Source organism: Octodon degus, unplaced genomic scaffold, assembly GCF_000260255.1.
Source record: "Octodon degus isolate 3935 unplaced genomic scaffold, OctDeg1.0 scaffold00093, whole genome shotgun sequence".
In the NCBI taxonomy this organism is placed as follows: Eukaryota; Metazoa; Chordata; class Mammalia; order Rodentia; family Octodontidae; genus Octodon; species Octodon degus.
In genome coordinates, this window is record NW_004524669.1 from 2,790,675 (window position 1) to 2,800,181 (window position 9,507).

Consider the following 9,507-nt stretch of genomic DNA (forward strand, 5'->3'; position numbering starts at 1 on the left):
GTGTGTGTGTGTGTGTGTGTGTGTGGCCAGCTCAGCCCACCAGGGGGCGGGGCTGGCTGGCATGTGGTGCTGGGGGATTGAACCGTGGCCCCTGTACTTTGCTCAACTTGTTCTAAGTAGGTGCTTTAGACCACTGAGCCATCTCACTAGCCCTGTTTGTTCATTTTAGCATATAATAAAAGGATTAGTGAGAAATCAGAAAGATGAATCTATGTCTTGTGCTCAAGATTATATATCTGTCGAGCTCATTCAGTAGTATAATACTTAAACTTTCACCTATAAAACCTCAGCTGTCATCTCCAGGCCCTGCTCTTTGTACCAGTTTTTTTGGATTACAACAATTATTAGAACACACAGTCTGTGAATCAGATACTGGTCAGCAGGCCGTGGGAACTTTTGGTTAGGTGCAAGGGCACTGATAAGGATGTAAAGTCAGGTTTGGGTATGTATCTCAGGTACTAGTGAAAAATAGGACAGAAAGGGAGCAGGGATGAAGTAAAAAGGAAAAAAATAATTTGACACCTCAAAGATGCTGAAAGCTATGACAGTATTGCAGTATTTTCCTGACAGAAGATGTAAGAGAAGGATGCAAGCATAGATTTGGGTTAAAAACCACACTTTTCAGTATAGGAATTGTTCAACTAAATTGCAAATGGAAGTTCAATACATTGGAGAAATTGAGAGTCTCAGAATTCTGGTCACTCTGGAACCAATAGTTGCTACAGAAAAGCAGAGAAATTGTGGAACTTGGTGGAAACCAGAATTCCATCTTTGTGTTACTGTAGTCGCAGGAAGGCTTACATTTACCTGTCCTGTGCCAGAATAATCTAGGTTATTACTAGGGCAGTGATGGCAAACCTTTCAGAGGCTGAATGCCCAGAGTGCAATCCAAAACCCACTACATATCGCGTAGTGCCAACACTGCAATTAAACTTGAATATTGAGGTTTTAGTTTAGAAAAAAATAATTGATGCTCTGCTGCTGGGGTGACTGGGCTCGTGTGCTGACAGAGAGGGCTCTGCATATCTGCTGCAGCACATACACCATAGGCTTGCCACCACTAACTGGTTATGTTTAGTAAAATTTTCAGACATTTGGAATAAAGTGATGGATACATAGGAAAGTTTAATAATAGCTTCAGTGAATGTACTTGAAAAATCCTGTCTTATGTGATGGGTGCTTATTAACACTTGGATTTCAGACAGTCAAAAGCAAATCTAAGTAAACTGTGTTTCATGTTTCAGACAGTTGTAAAAACTTCTGTTTATTGGTAGTTCACAAACTCTGACTTGATTCATTCTTTGTGCTTAACCAAGAGAACCTTTACATTTCAAATGTGCCATGTATGTAAATCCTCTTTTTCTTGCACAGCAAGGCCTGATGCATCTTTCTTCACGCATCTGGTATAGTCCCAAGTGTATAAAATGCACAGTTGATTCTTGAAATGGAAATTTGTCTCACTGTACATCATTCTGACAACTCCTTCGATGTTAATCTCTTGAAATTAGCCACTCCAAACAGAATAGCAAAAGTAGAAAAAGGAACTTTTTGTTTGTTTGTATGTATGTATGTATATTTTTTTGAGACAGAGTTTTGTTCTATAGCTCAGACTGGCCTTGAACTTAATAATGGCAGTCCTTGAGTCTCAGCCTCCCAAGTGCATATACCACCAGGAGAAAAGGACTTTTAGGAAGTATTTGTGTCAACTTAATCAGCTAAGACATTAATGTTGGAAAATGATATTCAACTTTCATGTGCTTCTCACAGAATTGCAAAGTCAGTTTTGGCTAGGGACTGAATTTGTGAAGTGATTTCTTTATCCAAGATCAAGATTAATTGTATGCTGGTGAATGAGTCCAGTTCAGTGAAGAAGGCTGCCTGTACTTATCAAGAGGCATCTTTGCTAATATGCTATGAATATTTGTTTTTGTTTTGACTTGCTTTGTTATTATTTAAAAAGTACTTTTTCTCATTATAGTTGGTTAATCATTGTTTTTCAAGATATTTGAGAACTGCTTTCTTTTTTTGACATTTTAACATCTCTGAAATTGGGATGTGTTATATAAATAGCATTATAGATTCAATAAAATACAGCAATCTTGATTCAACTAAGCAGACGTTGAGGTTATTAAAATAGCATAATAAATACCAATTCAGTATAATATTGTTTCATTTCAGAGTCCAAAGTAAGTTACCAATTTGATTTTTTTTTTTTGGGGGGGGTCTTTTTGAGACAGGGTTTTGTTATGCAGTTTAGTCTAGCCTTGAACTCACTTGTTATCCCAGGCAGGCTTCAGACTTGCAGCAGTTCTCCTGCCTCAGCCTCTCAAGTGATGAGAAAAATCCCATCTGTATTTTAGTATCTTTAAAATTAATACAGTGTACTCCTTAACCTGAAAATTCTACCTCAAGAATTAATTTTATAGAAATACCTACAATGTATACAAGAGTCTTAATTGTATTGTTTATATTGAGGGCACTGGTGGAACCAGGCAGGTCAGGACAAATCCTGCATTTCAGCCTGTTGAAACTGGGACTTGCTTTCTGCTCTGGACTGAGGTGCCCATGCCAGAATTACCCAAGGAGAAAACCTACTTCAGGTTGTCCCTAAAACGTGATGGCTGAGGAGCAGACACCAAGGTCCAGACTTACATTGGGTTTTGAACCAAGATACTAGAGTCTTCTGGTTAAAATAATAAACTCTGAGTGCTTAACGGTGAAAATGGCATAATCTTAATTAACTCTTAACTTGAATGCATGACAATTATGGAACACATGTGGATTTATCGTGCACGGAAATGTGTATGCAGAAAAAGGAAATTATAATTCTTTAGAAGCAGGAAGGCATTCTTCTCCCCCAAAATGAATACATTATGTTCAGTCATCAAGTTTGAAAATCCCCCAGAATTAAATACACCGTGTCACTGGGGTCCCAGCATAGACCTTGGTATAACAGCAATGTATTCTACAGTGGCCATGATTGACTGTTCTGGTTTTGACTCCTATATACAGCTGCAGGAAGTGTGAACCTCATTGTTTTTGATTAACTGGACTGTTAAGATTCTTTAGAATTACCTCAGTGCCATGTTTGTCAGTCCTGGCTTTGTGAGCTCTGTCACTATGGGATGGAAACCAGAAAACTCTCAGGATAACATATATTGCAGTATTATAAGATGTGCAAGCATACGAGGCACCATGTTCCCATTGCTGCAGAAAATGTCACAGATGTATAATGAAGATGAACCAGATCAGTAACTACCATGAATACCAAAATCATGCTTTGTTCACTCTGTTTCTCCTTTTAGTACCACTGTGTTAACTGTATCCATGTTGCTTTCATTCTTGGTATAACTGTGTATGCATGACTTTATAGTTGGGTCTCCTTTGTGTGGAACACAGTGAAGATTGCTGAGTGCAGCCTGCAGAGATCCTTTTCTAATTGTTGCCTTTGGATCAGATGCATTTGCTGCCACATTGTTTGCCTTGGGATTCGCTTTAGGAATAACTGTCACTTTGGGGATGTGGTTTTATGTCCAAAAGAAAATAATTCTCAGAAATGAAGAATTGCTGTTGAATCCTGGATTGAGGAGAAAGCTAAAAATTGAATTCAGTCTTACCAACTAGATATCCTTATCCTGTGAGAAGTAGGTGGAAGACATTTAAGTGGGCATTTACATGGCCAGGGGTTCCTGAAGGAGAAGGAATGGAGTGGCATGGCCAATAAGAGAAGGCTGTCACAAGTGAACAGTAGAACAGTTGAAGCAAAAAGCAGGTAAGAAAAAAAAAAAAAAAAAAAGCAGGTAAGAATCACAAGTGTTCACTATAGAGTAGTAGGTTATAGTGGAACCTACTGTCCTTTGAATATAGGAATCCAAACCTTCACAGGCCCCTGCATTGAAGAACATTGAATACAACTACAAAAAGGGCAGTTCATTTTAGCTGCAAGAAGGTTGCCATACTTGTTATACAGAGACAAAATTCTTGATTCCTTTATGCAAAGTGTCAAAAATAAGAGGGTGGTTCCCTAGAAACTGTGGAAAAATGTCCCTGTGATACTGAAACAGATCCAGCCCCAGGAGGGAAGAAGAAAAACAGATACCTACTATTAAAATGAAATTATTCCTGCCAGGCATGGTGGAGCATGTGTGTAACCCCATCACTTGTGAGGCTGAGGCAGGAAGATTGCTGGGTGTTTAAGGGCAGCCTGAGCTACATTGTAAGTTCTAGGACTGCCTGGACTATGAAGTGAGACCCTGTCTCAAAAAACTTAGAAAGAAAGGAAGGACATTTTTTAATTCTTCATTACTTGAAAATTGTACATATTACTAAAGGATTACACAACAGTCCTACTCTGGTTAAGATATTCTTTTTCCTCAAAGGTGCCCTAGTGCCATGATTTAAATATTTTTTATTACTAATTTGAAATGGAGAACCCATTCTATATATGCCTTTGAATTCCTGCCCCTCTTTATCACCTCTTCTTACCCCAAAAAGGAAAAATATTTTCTCCAAGAAGCTAATTGCATTTCCTCTAGGTTTTTCTTTATCCACTGCACACTCTGAACTTGCCCTGCCGATACAGTTCCCCCTTTGCTAGGTTCATCCACCTGTGATTTTTTTTTTTTTAATGTATTTTGTACAGGGTCTCACTGTGCAGCTCAGACTCATAGTGATCTTTCTGTTTTTGGCCTCCCCACCCAACTCTGTGGCCACTGGGTAGCACCTGGGGGCAGGGCTGGCACAGCATGTGGTGCCAGGGATCAAACCTGGTCCCTGAGCTTGCCTAAGCAGGTGTTTAATTGGTTGAGCTATCTCACTGGCCCTGTGCTCGCTTTCTCTCTAGCCCAGATTATTTTCTCTTTATGTTAGTGATGGTTGACAGCTTTCAGTGTATAAATCTTTTACCTTCTTAGTTATGTGTTATTGTCTCTCCACTCCTCCCATCCCTTTTGTTTCTTTCTGCAGTGACAAAGTTCATTTGAAAAATGGTGAAATGTGAAAACTGGTTCTGCAGAGGGAGCTTAGGCTGAGTGAAAGAGGAAAAAGCAAGACAAAAGTACATCCAGGAAAATAAAAGATTTGAAAAACCAAAACTTAGGGCTCAAGGGGATGGCTCACTAGAATAAGCACTTCCCTGGCAAGTGCAAAGGCCTGAGTTCAATCCCCAGTTTTGGAAAACAAAAACAAACAAACAAACAAACAAAAAAAAACAGCTTATGGCTGGGGAGGTAGCCCCAGCAGTCTAAGCACCTGCCTGGCAAGCTCAAGGACCTGGGTTCAATCCCTGATACCACATGTCGTGCTGGCTTGTGCCAGGCCGGCCACTGAAATCGGGCATGGTGGGTCACACCTGTAATCCCGGCACTAGGGAGGCTGAGCTGCATAGCAAGAACCTGTGCCAAGCAAACTAATGATTTTTTTTTTTTTTTTTTTTTTTTTTTTTTTTAAGTGCACCCAGGAGGATGTGGGATGGGCTTTCAGGAAAGCCACAATAGTGTCCTGTAGTATTCTTTTTGATGCTGTCATAAATGTGGTTGTTTCCTTAATTTCCTTTTTGGATTCTAAATTTTTAGTAGCTGGAAATATATATAGTTAACTGAAGTGTTGATTGCTGTATCCTGCAAGTTTGCTGAACTCACTTATGAATATGAGTTATATGTATACACTTTCAGGGCGCTCTCTATATGAGACTATGTTATCTGTGAACTGAGGTAACGTTACATCTTCTTTTACTTAGTCAAATGTCCTGGATAGTACTTTGAGCACAAACTTGAGTATAAGTGGTAAGAGCGGATATTCTTATCTTAGTCCTGATAGTAGAAGTAAAGCTTTCAGTTTTTCACCATTGAGTGTGTTAGCTGTGAGTTTTTCATATATGGTTTTAATTTGAGACAGCTTTCTTCTATACCTAGTTTGTTTGTTTTTTTTAATTACGAAAGTATTGAATTTTGTCCAATGCTTTTTCCACAGCAGTTGAGATGATCACGTGATTTTTGTCATTGAGTCTATTAATGTAGTATATATTTGGTTTTTGCATGTTGAAACACTCTTATGTAGCAGGGCAAACCTCAGTTGGCCAGGATATATAATCCTTTTAAATGTGTTGCTTAATTTGGTTTACTAAGGTTTTTGTTCTTGCTGTTTTTGCTGTTTATGAGGATTTTTGACTGATGTTCATTGAGGATGTAGGTCTATAGTTTTCTTGTACTATTTTTGTCTGACTGTGGTATCAGATAGTAGTACTGACCTCATAAAATAAAAGTGCAAGTGGCCTGTCTTCATTAGTGTTTTAGAAGAGTGAGAAAGATTGAGGTTCTTTGGTAAATGTTTGGAAGAAACATTCTTCAGTGAAGTCATCTTGCATGGTCTTACTTGTTTGGAGGTTATGTTTATTGATTTAGTCTCATTATTTACAAGCCTGTTCATGTTTTTTTCTTTATTTCTTCATGGTTCAGTTCTTATAGATTGTTTCTAAAAATATAGCCAATTTTTTCCTGATTATCCCATGTATTGCTCTATCATTATTCACAGTAGTCTCAGTACTTTTTTAAAAAATTTCTGTGACATCGGTTGTAATATCTCCTTATTTTAATTACTTGAGTTTTCTTTATAATTAATCTGACTCAAGGGTTTGTCAGTTTTATTGATCTTCTTTAAAAAGACAAATCTTGGGGCTGGGGATTTGGCTCAGCGGTAGAATGCTTGCCTAGCAAGCTGGAAGCCCTGTGTTTGATCCTCAGCACCAAAAACAAAAAACAAAAAATTTAAGTTTAAAGGCAACTGTTAATTTGTTTTTCTTGAATTCATTCTTTCTTTCAGTACTAGGAATTGAACTCAGGACCTTATGCTTGCCAGGCAGGTACTTATGCCGCTGAGGTATCTCTCCGGCCCTCATTCATTCATTCTTTGCAGTACCCAGCCCGTGACCCCCTTTTTTATCCTCCTGCATTGCTTGGGATATAGACTTGAATTTGTGATCTTCCTGTATAAGCCTTAGAATTAGACATGTACCACTAAGCCTAGCTCTTTTGTTTTTCTCATAGTTCTTTGAGGTATAAAGTTAGGTTGTTGATTTGAGGTCTTTCTCAGGTAAGCTCTTTCTCCATCTTTCCCAGTTCTTCCCTTCCTTCTTCTTTCTCTGGGGATCAAATCTTTGGCCTAAGGGGCCGGGGAGATGGCTCAGTAGAAAAAGCACTTCCCTGGCAAGCACAGGGTCTGAGTTCAATCCCCGGTTCCACCAAAAAAAAAAAAAAAAAAAAAATCTTTGGCCTATATACCTCATAGACCATTACTCTACCAATGAGCCACATCCTAGGCCATTAAAAATTTGTATTTTTTAAATTTATGTATGCATGTGTGTATGTATTTTGTCTTTTTAAGACAAAGTCTTACTGTGTAGTTCAGACTGGCCTTGAACTCAATTTGTAACCCAGACTAGCCTCAGTCTCATGGCAGTTCTCCTACCTCACTCTCCCTAGTGCTGGAATCACAGGCATGTGGCACCATGTCCAGCCTGTAAGAAATTTTTTAATAAAAACTTTGCATTGTAAAAAACAACAAAATAAAGCCACTGTCAATGTCAGAAGACAAATGACAACTAGGAAGAAAATATTTTAATGTATCCTTAACCAAACATAAACTCATGCTTGGTGGAAAATGATCACATGACAAGACCATTTATTTCACTTAAAAATAAACAAGCAAGGGTTGGCCAAATAGCTCAGCAGATTAAAGCACCTGCAAGCAGGAGCAGGGGCTGGAGTTCAATCCTTGGGCCTGCCATACCGGGCCCCGCCCCCAGGGTGTGCTGAGTTAGCAATTGAGACTGGGTGTGGTGATGTATTCCTGTAATCCCAGCATTTGGGAGGCTGTAAACAGGAGAATCACTATGAGTCTGATCTAGTAGTGAGACTCTGGACACCCTGTAGACCCTTCCCCAAGATACAGGGAAAAAAATTAAGCAGATGAACATAGTGATACATGCCTGTAATCCTAGCTACTTGGGTATCTGAGGCAGGAAGATGGAAAGTTTGAGATCAGCCTAGGAAACAGAATGAGAACCTGTCTCAATTTTAAAGAGTTAAAAAAGCACCACAGTGCAGCTCAGTAGTAGAGCAGATGGTTAACATGAGCAAGGCCTTGGGTTCAATCCCGGTACCCACCACCCCTAAAACGTGAATGCTTAAATTACTGTTTTCATGCTAAATTTTGACAATTCTTTTTCCTTTTTTAATGGATGCTTTTACTAGTAGCACTCATAAAAGATTAAAATTAAGTCTCTGGGTTTAATCTTTAGTACCACTTTTTTAAAAGAAGTAAAACATTCACACAGTGGTCCTTAAATCCTCTATACAAATATTTAATCTTACCTATCATAAAAGAAATTCAAATTAAAGTTACATTAAGATTAAAAAAAAGCTATATGGAAATATATCAATCTCTCACCTGTTGAATTAATAACTATCAGTAGAAAAGTGAACAGCATACACTAAACATGAGACTGTGGAGTTACAAGCATACCTGCCTCTTGGTAGTTATGCAGTATAGTAAAAATGGAGAATTTTTAAAGATTTAAACAGCTCAGTGTAGGACTTACAAGAATTGGCTCTGGAACTGTACCCTCATCAGTATTAAAATACATTTGCAAAAAGCTTTTGTTTTGTTTCTGAAACAGAATCTCACTATGTAGCCCAAGCTGGCCTTGAACTCACTGTGACCCTCCACTGGCTCAGTCTTCTAAGTGCTGGGAGTACAGGTGTGTGCCACCACATCAAGTTCCAGAAGGCTGATTCATTTGTGTTTTCAACATTTGTGTTTTGCAACATTACTCATTAGTATTAAATATGGGAATACCTAAATGCCCAGACATAAGTTAGTAATTTAATAAGCTGTGATATACTGTGGAGATCTATGTAGCTGTAAAAGGGAATAAAGAAACTCTTAACAGGTAATATAGAATATTTCCAGGATATCCTGTTGGGGGAAGAAATAAACATGCAGGAAAAAAAAATGTGTGTGTGTGTGTGTGTGTGTGTGTGTGTGTATTTTTTACATTCAGTATATGAAAGATGGGGAAGTGAGAATATATACATGTATATAGTTATTTTTGCAAAAAGAAGTACAGGAAAGATGTGCCAATACTTAAGGAGAGTAGTTTACCCCTATAATTGCTGATAGTGGTGGCATGACTTTTTAACATAGGAGGGACCTATGTTGTATTATTTAAATGCACATTGTAACCCTACCAAAGCAGGGAAGGGGAACTTATCCATATAATGGCATTTATAGTGGTGCAAGACAGCAGATTTGTTGCTTTGTTTTTTAGAGTGATATTGAGGACTGAACTCAGGGCTTTACAGGTGGTAGGGTTTTTTGCTTTTGCTTTTGCTTTTTTTTTTTTGGCATCAGTTATGGGGGGGAGATAAAGAGTCATACTGTATAGCTCAAGCCAGCCTTAGACTCACTGGATAACCTAGGTCGCTGGTAGTGACCTTTCTATAGGCTTTA

The 9,507-nt window shown here is 38.4% G+C and overlaps 1 protein-coding gene and 1 pseudogene across 4 annotated transcripts in view; both read left to right on the forward strand.

The window, feature by feature from the left end:
* Dip2b (disco interacting protein 2 homolog B) overlaps nt 1-9,507 on the forward strand; it is a 255,045-nt gene that overhangs the window by 137,622 nt on the left and 107,916 nt on the right. The gene's annotated exons all lie outside the window — the stretch shown is intronic.
* LOC105743037 lies at nt 2,618-4,093 on the forward strand (annotated as a pseudogene).